A 9,429-nucleotide genomic window follows, 5' to 3' on the forward strand; every position below is an offset into this window, starting at 1 on the left:
CTATTTGCTGTCTTTGTTTCACTTCCAATCACTATAACTTTTTGCTGAATTTTGTCAACACCATAAGAAACACCAAAACATTATACAGGCTATGACAATTAATATTTGAGCCATTTCAGATTTGGCATCCAGGATGTAAGCTTTTCCCAGATTTTCTGAAATCCATGTGAGGTGACATCCAGCGAGATTCTATACATTATAATATCATATATTATCATTATAATATCATATAATATCATTATATTATTATATTATATTTCCAAGTTTCATCTGAGTCTGTTTCTATACGTTTTTCCTTGTTAATATAAGAGCAACAACTAGCATTTATTACTACACAAACATCATCTTCTTTGGCGGTTAAGAGATCTAGTATTATTCGATTTCATAAAACTACTTTACTAAGGGAGGATACATCTATTTGCAAGTTATGTATGGCATCTATTGTTAAGTTTTCAATTTTTTTTCTGTAGTGACTGAGGTATTAACAATTGCCTTTTCCAGTTCACTTTCAACTGAGGGAAGAATCACCAAACAAAACTGTCATATCCTGTAGGCCCTTCGATTCTTTATGATGCAGCCAATTCTGTTCCCAGGGGATGTGTATTAGTTCTGGAGGCGTATGAGAGAGTTTATAAATTTGGTCTTCGGATACTCAAGATGACTTGCTCCATGACCTTCCCCGGTACCGAGGCCAGACTCACAGGCCTGGAGTTTCCTGGCTCCTCCTTCTGGCCCTTTTTGTAGACAGGCATCACACTGGCAAGCCTCCACTCCTCTGGGATCTCCCCTGTTGACCAGGACTGCTGATAAATGATGGAGAGTGGCTTGGCAAGCTCCTCCACCAGCTCCCTCAGTGCCGTTGGGTGGATCCCATCTGGCCTCATAGACTGATGTGTGTCTAAGTGGTATAGCAGATCTCTAACCATTTCACCGTCGATTATGGGGGCTCCATTCTACTCATCGCTGTCTTCCAGCTCAGGGGGCTGGGTACCCCCAGAACAACTGGTCTCACTCTTAAAGATTGAGCATCTTGGAAATGGAGGTGTGCAGCTCAGCAGAACAGCTTTGCACAGAGGACATACCTGTGCTGTAGTGCTGCTGGTCCTGCCCCTCTGAGGTGTGTAACACTGATGTGGACCAGCAGCATCACCTATCCATGATGATGAACCTTAGGGGAAGAGCAGCATATCCATTGCTCCTGGAGGCAAGGTGCATTTCCAGCAGGCATGTGCAAATAACCTTGTCAGAACATGTTTTAATTTTTTAATTTAAGATTCTTTAATATTTTAGGGTTGAAGAAGAAGTTGATAACAAGATGACAGGAAACGCATACAAGTGTTGATTCAGTCTATGGTGCCTCAAGGTGGGTTTTGTTTCGTAGGACATTCAAGGACTTCAGAATTCAGTTTTCACATCTGGAATGACAGTGAACATTTTAAAAACTTCTGCTGGAACAGAAACAGCTATGACTTCAGTTTTCACTTCAGATTTCTGAGAAACTCGATTTTCATGTTCTAATATTTATTCTTACAAAATTTTTATTTTTCCTTTTCCTAGACAGTTTTTCCCAGTATTTCATAATGACAATTGTTATGAATAATATAGTAATTGAAATTCATTTTTAGCAATAGTTTAAAAAGATAGTTAATGTCATCTACTATTTGCTATTAGCGTACACACCTAATTTCTTTTCTAGGTCAAAGTATTTTTGTGTAGAAATTAAAATGACACAAAATATATAATAAGATGTCAGGCATAAGGAAACATGCATCACTACTAATGATCTGCTGTGTAATTAGTTAAATAAAAAAATCAGATTTGAAATCAGATGTCAAAATTCCTGAGCAAAATTATTTAAGCATAAATTCTGTGACTGCAAGCAATTTCATCATTTTTTAACTCCTGCTGGGATTTTTTTTCATGAAAAGCAGCATGTTTGCAGAGCACTTCAATAAAAAAAGCATCTTTTACTCACAAAATAAAAATTCTTGATTTTTTTTTTTTTAATTTTTAAATCAGATTTACTCATGAATAAAGATGAGCCAAATGGTGGGCCAAGCCAAAAGCAGGACCAAGCACTGAGAATATGTTGCCATTTTTCCCTGTGGTCATAGGAACCCTGTACATAATTAGATGTATTTTTCCTTCTTGAATGTGTGTAGTCTGGTCCTTAGCTTAGTTTGTTTGGTATTTTTTAAAAATGTTCTCTGTATTCATTTTCACAAGAGCAAAGAAGAGCAGATGCAAAAAACATTTGGAGATTGTACAATGGAAGGAACTGACTGGATGGTTACACTCAAAGACTTACAGTCAATGGTTCAATGCTCAAGGGGCGACCAGTGATGAGTGGCATTATTTAACATCTTTGTCACAGACATGGACGGTGGGATTGAGTGCACCCTCAGCAAGTTTGCCAATGACACCAAGCTGAATAGTGCACTTGATTCGCTGGAGGGAAGGGATGCCATTAAGAGGGACCTTGACAGGCTTGAGAGGTGGGCCTGTGCGAATCTCATGAAGTTCGACAAGGCCAAGTGCAAGGACCTACACTTGGGTCAGAGCAATCCCAAACATGGATATAGACTGGGGGATGAAGGGATTGACAGCAGCCCTGCAAAGAAGGACTGGGGATGCTGGTGGATGAAAAACTGGATATGAGCTAGCAATGTGTGCTTTGCAGCCCAGAGGACCAACTGTGTCCTGGGGCTGCATCAGAAGAAGCATGGCCAGCAGGGCAAAGGAGAGGACTCTGCTCTTGTGAGATGCCACCTAGGGTACTGTGTTCAGCTCTGAGGTTCCCAGAATAAGAAATACCTGAACCTTGCTTGGTGGGTCCAGAGGAGGCCACTAAAATGACCAGGGAGCTGGAGCTCTGTGACAAGTGGTGTCTCTCAGGGTTCCGTACTGGGACCAGTGCTGTTTAATATCTTCATCAATGATATTGACAGCGAGATTGAGTGCACCCTCAGCAAGTTTGCAGATGACACCAAGCTGAGTGGTGTAGTTGCCACAGTGGAAGGATGGGATGTTATCCAGAGGGACCTGGACAGACTGGAGAAGTGGGCCTCTGAGAACCTCATGAGGTTCAATCAGGCCAAGTGCAAGGTCCTACACCTGGGTCGGGGCAATCTCTGATTTCAGTACAGGATGGTGGATGATGTGATTGAGAGCAGCCCTGCAGAGAAGGTCTTGGGGTGCTGGTCAATGAGAAGCTCGACATGAGCCGGCAATGTGCACTCACAGCCCAGAAGCCCAACTGGGGAGAGACTGTTCACAAAGGCTTGTAGTGATAGGACAAGGGGGGATGGCTATAGACTGGAGAGGGGCAGATTTAGACTAGACATAAGGAAAAATTTCTTCACCATGAGAGTGAAGAGGCACTGGAACAGGTTGCCCAGGGAAGTTGTGGATGCCCCATTCCTGGAGGTGTTCAAGGCCAGGTTGGATGGGGCCTTGGGCAGCCTGATCTAGTGGGAGGTGTCCCTGCCCATGGCATGACCTTTAAGGTCCCTTCCAACCCAAAATATTCTATGATTCATTTTTTTCAGGTGGTCAGGAACCTGATCTTCTCTTATAGCAGGAGGGACTTTGCTCCCCCAGTCCCTGCTTTGTGGTCCATACTGTCTTGAAAGCTGCCAGGCAGAGAAGAACCTGGGGTTGTTGGTCGACAGCCTACTGAACATGAGCCAGCAGTGGTCCAGCTGGCCAAGAAGGCCTACAGCATCCTGGCCTGTATCAGAAACAGCGTGGCCATTAGGAGCAGGGAAGTGATTGTGCCTCTGTATTCAGAGCTGGTGAGGCTACACCTCAAACCCTGAGTTCAGTTTTGGGCCCCTCACTACAAGAAAGACATTGAAGTCCTGGAGCATGTCCAGAGAAGAGCAACGAAGCTGGTGAAGGGGCTGGAAAACAATTCTTATGAGGAGCGGCTGAGGGAACTGGGGTTGTTTAGCCTGGAGAAGAGGAGGCTGAGGGGAGACCTCATCACTGTCTACAACTGCCTGAAAGGAGGTTGTAGAGAGGTGGGAGTTGGTCTCTTTGCCCAAGTGATAGGACAAGAGGGAATGGCCTCAAGCTGTGCCAGGGGACATTAGGAAAAACTTCTTCACTGAAAGGGTTATCAAACACTGGCAGAGGCTGCCCAGGGGGGTGGTTGAGTCACCATCCCTGGAGGTATTTAAAGGATGTGTAGATGAGGTGCTTGGGGATATGATTTAGTAGTGGGCAGGGGCGGTTGGGGTTGATGATCTCAAAGGTCCTTTCCAGCCTAGGGATTCTATGATTCTATCCACTCAAGAGGTGTGGGAAGATGGGTTGCCAGTGAAGACCAAGACAAAATGTTGTTGAGTACCTCAGCCTTCTCCTCATCCATTGTTACCATTTTGCCAGTTGTGTTCATCAGGGGATAACACTTTCTTTAACCTTCCTTTTCTGATTGATGTACCTGTAGAAGCCCTTCTTGTTGGTCTTTACTTCCCTTGCCAAGTTCAGCTCCAGCTGCACCCTGGCCTTCCTGACCCCACTCCTACACAACCGGGCAGCGTCTCTACACATATCCCAGCTTCCCTGTCCCTGCTTGCACTGCCTGTGCAGTTCCCTCTTGCTCTTCAGTTTGACTAGCAGGTCTGCACTCACCCTCCCTGCTGTCTTCTCTTCCCTGCCCAGTTTCCTGGATCTGGGGACTGAGTGCTCTTGTGCTTTCTGGAAAGCCTCCTTAAAGATCTCCCAGCTCTGCTCCCTCATCCCTGAGGACCATATCCCAGGGGGTCCTACTGAGTAACTCCTGGAAGGGCTGGAAGTCTGCTTTCCTAAAATTCAGGGTTCTGACTTTACTCTTTGCCTGACCCATATCCTTCAGGACCTTGAACTCCACCAATATGTGATCACTACATCCTAGACTGCCTCCAGTCTTGACGTCACTGATCACCTCACTGGTGTTGATGACCATTAGGTCCAGCAACACAGCCCCTTGGGTGGGGGTGTCCATTACCTGCCATTGAGAAGTTATCCTCAATTCACTCCAGGAATCTCCTGGATTGCCTACAGCTCGCTGTAGCACTTTTCCAGCAGATATTGCAGTGGTTGAAGTCCCCCAGTAGGATGAGAGCATGAGAGTGGGAGGCTTCATTAGTAGGCTCCCTTTGATCAGGTAGCCTGTAGGAGACACAAACTTTTGTTACCTTGGTCTCTTATTCTCACCCATAAGCTTCCAACCTGTTCGTGGCTGTTCTTCAGGGACAGCTCTTCACATTCTATCCCTTTCCTGATATGAAGGGCAATGCCTCCATCTCTCCTTCCCAGTCTGTCCCTTCTGAACAGCTGTAGCTATCGATAGCCACACTCCAGTCATGGGATTCATCCCATCAAGTTTCAGTAATGGCAACCAGGTCATAGTTTTCACCTTGTTAAATATTAAACTGGTTTATGATTAAGTGCTGCTAAAAATCCAACTGTTTAATCTATGTCAAATTATCAATACATTCTAAATTGCTGCTAAATTATAACCACGTAAAATATTTCTTTCTGCAACATCACTCCTGCCATGTAGGTTGGTCCTTTGCATGGCTGTACCAGCACAGCTACAGCCAGGAACCCGTCGGAAATGACAGAGTCTAATCAACAGGCCTAAAACAAAATAGGTGACCCATGGATGATTTGTATTGCATTGCTCTGTGTACTGTTCAGTCTGTAACTTCTCACATTGCTGTGATCAGTGGAATTGTGCTGTGCTACTCCTGATGCAGAGAGCATGAGAAAGAAAGGCAGTAAGCAGCTGGGGCCAGAAACTCCACATTTTTGATGTGATGTAATTTGTTTATTCAATGATATAAAAGCTGGACCCTTGCAGCAATGGCTGGAGACCCCACCTATGAGTGGAGGACCCCCCAATTGCCAGGACCAGCTCTCCAAATCCTCGCTGCAATAGAGGCTCCCCAGCAACTCCAGTTCTGGATGATGATAATGGGACACTTGGTGATGTATCTTTCTTATTTACTATGCTTATTCTCTTGTAGCAATGATTAGATGCCTTGCCTTGATAGCTGTTACTGTTAACTCATTATTGACCCCTACTAATCATTTGTTACCTTTCTTGCTGTAATAAGTTGAGTAAAACTTGATTTCACAGAGTACTTGAGAGTTTGGGCTTTTGTGCTGATCGCATTTTGTGCTAAAGTGCCTTGAGGTAAAACACACAGGGCACTGGTGTGCAGAAAGGCCACCGCTTACATTTATTCCTATGGAAACCAAGGCAGTCCTTGAGCGGGTGGAGCCATAAGGGAAAGGGGTGGAAAAGGGTGGCACCTGCAGGGAGGGGCAGACAGGAGAGGTGACCCCAACCTGGCCAACAGAGGATTCCATCCCATAGATGTCATACTCAGGATAAAACTGAGGGATCACGAGGGTCTCATTCCCTTCTTCAATGGCTGACATCCAGTGAAGACCTCATCTGTCTGTTTGCCCCTGATCCCAGATCCGTGCACTCCTGAACCCAGTTCCTGAGCCCAGCTCCCTCCTAGCCCAGCACCTATTCCCTCATTTATGTTTTGCAGCATCTGTGGTGACGCACAGTCGTTAAGGGGTGGCAGTGCAATTTTTATATATTTTATTACTTTTTTTATTATTATTTCACTAAAGCTGTAGTTTTAGTTTCCAACCTGCAAGTCTTTTCCTCTCATTTCCCTTTGCTCTTTCCCCAGGGGTGGGAGGCAAGGGAATTGGGGACCCAAATGCTTTGTTTTAGCTGCCAAAATTGGCCAGGCCGGGGATAAACCGCAACACCTGGAGGTGTTCAAGGCCAGGTTGGATGGGGCCTTGAGCCCCCTGATCCAGTGGGAGGTGTCCCTGCCTGTGGCAGAGGGTTGGAACCGGATGGGTTTTGAGGTCCCTTCCAACCCAAACCATTCCATGATTCTATGATTATTTTTTTAGTGTAACCATAACTCTAAATGATACATTTATAAAATCAGCCTGAATAAAATATTTTGAATACCTAAGTTTGCAGCTCAGCAGCAAGTACATTTTGATTTAAAAATATTTCAGTTTTGGAACAGGAATTTCCTAGACTTCTGAAGTGACTTGTGGACTGAACTTACAAACAGAAAATTTTAATTTATTATTTAAACTACTTCAAGCTTTTGTAGACATTTAATTCCTTTTTCTCTCTAGGGAAGTATGCACAACTAACAGATAGTCAAAAAAACTGATGGCTGTATTAATGTAGTTCTACTTGTCTACCTTATGCTTGATACTAAGCATCGGACATAAGCTTCTGCAAAATCAGTGCAGTTTCAACAAGCTTGTAAGATCTCTGGAACTTTCAGTTATTCAAGAGCACTGACCCCACAAGCTGTTGAGAAGCTTAAAGGTGCCAGAAACAACTGCTCAGATTTTCATATTTATTATGTTTGCTCAGCTGAACACTGTAAAAAAAAAAAGATTCCATTTTTATGTTTTGCTTATGTGGTATGGATTTGATCTAAACCTTCTTATTTTTTTTTTACAATAGATATATTGTATAAATACTTATTCTGCTCACATTCCTAGCGATAGCAAATACGGCCACTGCCTCCCCTATGATGGTCTACTGTAATAGCTAAAGGTACAGAGGAACATAGTACTTTGCATTCTGCTTCTGGGAAAGCAGTGGCGTTGGAAGAATGCAGCTATAATCTTACAGCACAATTACATCAGAACTTAAACACTGTTTGGTACTTGCCTTCACAGAAGCATAAGCTTGACATCATTTCAGCAGCATGGGGATGCAGTGGGGAAGGTAACTAGAAGGGAAGCTATTTCTTTTTTCCTGTTACCTCGTTTCCTTCTCTCCCTTACCTCCTTGACTGCATTAATGAAAAGAATAAGGGCTAGGGGGTGTAGCGTTGAAGTTCCTGGCAAGAGAAGTTGTTTCAGAAGCTCAAGTTTATGAAGTTATAGAGATTTTATAATGTGAAATTTGAGAAATCAAGTAAAACTGAAGTTGTAAGCATCAACTGATCAATGTATATTTAGCTTACATCCTCAAAATGCAAGAAACAAAAGCTGCTTCTAAACTGGAAGCTTTCAACAATGTTGTATATTAACTGCATCAGTAATCTTCCAGTTGGGAAGTTGGTGGTAAACAAACTTAGTACAATCTACTACTACAAATGCAGATACTCACCATTTTATATTTCTACTCTTAAACAGTGAAGCACTAGGAGCCAAGGAACTTTTAACACAAATTCCAAGTCAAATCCAGTTTACGGAAACTCTTACCCCTCAAAACTGTCAAAGGGAAACTTCCAAACAAAACTTTAAGATATTTCAGAAGACAGAATGTGCATAGATTTTGAAGGTTTTTTTGCATTAACATAGGTGAAACTTTAAGACTAGAGGTGGTCACACGTGCAGTAAGCCACAGGGTCAGACAGATTATATAGGCAGGTGATTATAGAATTACAGAGGACTTAAGGTTGGAAGGGACCTCTTGATATTGTCTAATCCAACCTCCCTACTTAAAGCAGAGTAAAGTACAGTAGGTGTCTGAGGGCCATGTCCAGGCAGGTTTTTTAATATCTCCAAGGACAGAGACTCCACCACCTCTCCGGACAACCCAATTCAGTGTTTGATCACTCTTACAGTTTAAAGTGTTTTATGTTTAAATAGAATTTCCTATATTCCAATTTTGTGCCCACTGCCTCTTGTGTCCAGTTATTGGACATCACTGAGAAGAGACTTGTTCCCTTTTCTTTATACCTCCCACTAGGTATTTGTACACAACAGTAAGATCCCTCCCTCCCCAAGCTCTCTCTTCTCCAGGTTGAACAACTGCAACTCTCTCAGCCTCTTGCATGACAGATGCTCCAGTCTCTTATCATCTTCATGACTGCAATGGTATTTCCATATTTCCAGTGCTACCACCGCATCAAGGCTATCTTTCAATTCCTCCTCCAGAAGCCAGTTGGCTGGGGGCAGGCAAGAGGTTGGGAGAGGAACAGCTGAGCCAAACTGACCAAAGGGATATTCCATACCATATGACATTGTGCTCAGCAATAAAAGCTAAGAGAGAGGAGGAGGGGCATTCGTTATTAGATGACAACAAAATTACAACAAATTAGAACAACCAAATTACATTTGTCTTTCAGAGCAACTGCTATGCGTACCAAGACCCTGCCTCTCAGGAAGTGGCTGGACAGCACCTGCTGATGGGAAGTAGAATCCCAGAAAGGTTAGAAGCTCATCCAGTCCAACCCCCTGCTAAAGCAGGGGCACCTACTGCAGGTTGCACAGGAGCATGTCCAGCCGGGATTGAATATCTCCAGAGGAGACTCCACACCCTCTCTGGGCAGCCTGGTCCAGTGCTCCGTCACCCTCACAGTGAAGAAGTTTTTCCTCACATTCAGGTGGAACTTCCCATGTTCCAGTTTGTGCCCGGTGCCCCTTGTCCTG

This window comes from Cuculus canorus, chromosome W (genome assembly GCF_017976375.1).
Source record: "Cuculus canorus isolate bCucCan1 chromosome W, bCucCan1.pri, whole genome shotgun sequence".
NCBI lineage: Eukaryota > Metazoa > Chordata > Aves > Cuculiformes > Cuculidae > Cuculus > Cuculus canorus.